Source organism: Arachis ipaensis, chromosome B06 (genome assembly GCF_000816755.2).
Source record: "Arachis ipaensis cultivar K30076 chromosome B06, Araip1.1, whole genome shotgun sequence".
Classification (NCBI taxonomy): domain Eukaryota; kingdom Viridiplantae; phylum Streptophyta; class Magnoliopsida; order Fabales; family Fabaceae; genus Arachis; species Arachis ipaensis.
In genome coordinates, this window is record NC_029790.2 from 70,631,930 (window position 1) to 70,635,865 (window position 3,936).

Here is a 3,936-nt window from a genome sequence, read left to right on the forward strand (position 1 = left end):
ACAGCATCTACAGCATCTGCAGTACTTTCTCTGTCTCCGAATCAGACTTCTGCTCCAACTCCTCAATTTCAGCCATAAAATACCTGAAATTGTCCAAAAACACAAAACTCAAAGTAGAATAAAAAATGTGAATTTAACACTAAAACCTATAAAAACTTAATAAAAACTAAATTAAACATACTAAAAACTATATGAAAATGATGACAAAAAGCTTATAAAATATCCGCTTATCACAACACCAAACTTAAACTATTGCTTGTCCCCAAGAAACTAAAAAATACAGTAGGAAAAAAAGAAAATTAGGATATAATAAATCTCTAAGTTTCAAATGAAGCTTAGTTCCAATTAGATGAGCGGGACTTAGAATGGCTGGCATCTTTAGGAACTTAGAGTCTAGATGATACTATTGATTCTCCTAGTTAAGCTCTTTTTGATTCTTGAACACAGCTTTCAGAGTCTTGGCCGTGACCCTAAGCACTCTATTTTCTAGTATTACCACTGGATACATTCATGCCACAGACACTTTAATTGGGTGAACCTTTTCAGATTGTGACTCAGCTATGCTAGAGTCCCCAGATAGAGGTGTCTAGAGTTCTTAAGCACACTTTTTTTGCTTTGGACCACGACTTTAACCGCTAAGTCTCAAGCTTTTAACTTGACACCTTCACGCCACAAGCACATGGTTAGGGACAGCTTGGTTTAGCCGCTTAGGCTAGGATTTTATTCCTTTGAGCCCTCCTAACCACTGATGCTCAAAGCCTTGGGCCCCTTTACCCTTGCCTTTTGGTTTAAAGGGTTATTGGCTTTTACAATCTGCCCTCCTTTTCCTGCATTTTTGGGCAGTAATGGATTTTTCTGCTTTTTATTTTTTCTTTTTCTTTTTTGCCATTTTTTTCTTTCTTGCATGCATATAATTTTTTTCTTTTGCAGCATGCTTTTTTTTTTTTTTCTTTTTCCTACTTTTTCTTGCTTCAAGAATCAATTTTTAGATTTTTTAGATTATCAATAATACTTTTCCTTTTTTCTTATTCTTTCAAGAGCCAACATTCTAAAGTTACAACTTCAAATATGCACTGTTTATTCATACATTCAGAAAACAAAAGCAAATAACACTGCATCAATTATATTTAAACTACTCTTATTTTAGACTTGAAATTTATGCATCTCTCAATTCTTTTCAATAAAAATTTTCTTTTAAGCAAGGTGAGAGATATAAGGAACATTTTACAACTTTAAGACATCAAATGCAAATGATCATGCAACTAGAATAAGAGAACAGAAAATAAACAGATAAAAAATAGAAAAATACAGCAGGAAAGGAGATAAAGAGAACGAATCCACTTGAATGATGGTGGCTAGTGCTCCTCCTTGAGGATCCAATGTAGTGCATGATCTCTTCAATGACACTGCTTTGTCTTTGTTGAGGCGATTGCACAGGCTCATGTGCATGCTTTCTAATTTGCTCCTTCCTCTTTTCATGGGGGCAACTGCCTTTCCTTTCCTCTTCTTTGAGGTTTTACCATTCTTTGGTGCCATACTTAGGAGTGGTAGAAGTCAAAAAGGAAAGCTTTTGCAAAACCAAACTTAAGAATTTTTCTTGTCCTCGAGCAAATATAAACAATGGGGAAAAGTAGGGTAGAAGAAGGTGGGGTAGGTGGAGCTTCTGTGTGACCTACTGGTTCTGAGAGGCTAGGGAATTCCAGATTCCCTATTCTCTTGCATTGGCACTTGAACGCCTACGGACTGCTTCCTGGCTGGCGTTCAACGCCAGCAATGCTGCCCATGAGGGGGCGTTGAATGCCCAGCAGGGATACCCTTACTGGTGTTCAACTTTAACACTCTATCCAGAGTGTTCTGTTATTACTGCTGTGAATTCTGTCTCTGTTATGACTGAATGTTGAATATGATCATGACTCTGAAATAAAACAAAATGAAAGAAAATAAATAATGTTGAGTAAAGTTAGGTTTCCTCCCAACAAGCGCTTCTTTAATGTCTTTAGCTGGACTTCACTGTATTTAAGTTAGTAGTAGTGTTGAGCCTCCTGACTCTATATCTCCTTCAAGGTAATGTTTGACCCTTTGTCCGTTGACAGTGAACCTTCTTTCTTTACCTTGAAGCTCTATGTGCCCGTAAGGTGATACACTAGTAATCACAACGGGATTTAAGTTTCCTAGGAAACAGTTTGAGTCTTGAGTTAAAGAGCAGGACTTTCTGGCCTGGTTCAAAGACTCTGGAAGATAACTTCTTGTCATGCCACCTTTTTGCCTTTTGCTTATAGATTTTTGCATTTTCAAATACATCTAAGCAGAATTCATCCAACTCATTTAGTTGGAGTAGCCATTTTTTTCCTACTGCTTTAGCATCAAGGTTGAGAAATCTAGTATCCCAATAGGCCTTGTGTTCTAGTTCCACTAGCAAATGACAGGACTTCCCATATACTAACTGATATGGTGAAGTTCCAATGGGTGTTTTGAAAGCTGGTCTGTATGCCTATATAGCATCATCAAGCTTTCTAGCACAATCCTTTCTAGAGTCACTTACTGTCCTCTGTAGAATTTTCTTTAGTTCTCTATTTGAGACTTCAGCTTGTGCATTTGTTTGGGCATGATACGGTGTTGCCACTTTATGGTGAACTCCATAACGGCTTAAGACAGAATCTAGCTGTCTGTTGCAGAAATGAGTACCTCCATCACTGATTAGTGTCCTAGGGACAACAAATCTACTGAAAATGTTTTTTTGGAGGAACTTCATAACTACTTTAGTGTCGTTAGTGGGTGTTGCTATTGCTTCAACCCATTTAGACACGTAGTCTACTGCCACAAGGATGTAGATATTTGAGTATGAAGGCAAGAATGGTCCCATCAAAATCTATGCCGTACACGTCAAACAACTCAATCTCTAATATTCGTTGTTGAGGCATGCTGTGACCATGAGGAAGATGGCCAGCCTCTGGTAACTATCATAGTTACGGACGAACTCTCTAGAATCCTTAAAGAGAGTAGGCCAGTAAAAGCCACTTTGGAGTACCTTAGTGGCTATCCGCTCACCTCCAAAGCGTCCTCCATAGTCAGAGCCATGGCAATGCCATATGATTCTCTGTGCCTCTTCTTCAGACACATAGCGTCGGATTATTCAATCCGAGCATTTCTTAAAGAGATATGGCTCATCCCATAGGTAATATTTTACATCATGCATGAGTTTTCAGGCTTGCTGCCTGGTAAACTCCTTAGGAATGAACTGTATAGCCTCTTAGTTTGCAATGTTTGCAAACCAAGGTACTGTCCGGATGGCATAGAGTTGCTCATCCGGAAAGGATTCGGATATGTCAGTGGAGGGAGAAAAAGTCCCTGCTACTGGCTCAATATGGGACAACTGATCAGCCACCTGATTTTTTGTCCCTTTTCTGTCTCTAATTTCTATATCAAACTCTTACAGGAGTAATACCCATCTCATAAGTCTAGGTTTAGAATCCTGCTTAGTGAGTAGATACTTTAGAGCAGCATGGTCAGTATAAATAATGACCTTAGATCCTACTAGGTATGATCTAAACTTGTCAATGGCATAAACCACTGCAAGTAGCTCCTTTTCTATAGTAGTGTAGTGTTTTTGTGCATCATTTAATATGTGACTAGCATAGTAAATGACATGCAGGAGCTTGTCATGTCTCTGACCTAGGACTGCGCCAATTGCATGATCACTTGCATCACACATTAGCTCAAATGGCAAGTCCCAGTTGGGAGCAGAGATGATAGGAGCAGTGACAAGCCTGGCTTTCAGAGTTTCAAAGGCATATAGTCATTCTTGGTCAAAGACGAAAGGAACATCAGTGGCCAAGAGATTACACAAGGGTTTGCCGATTTTAGAAAAATCTTTTATGAACCGCCTATAGAATCCTGCATGTCCTAGAAAACTTCTGATTGCCTTGACACTAGTAG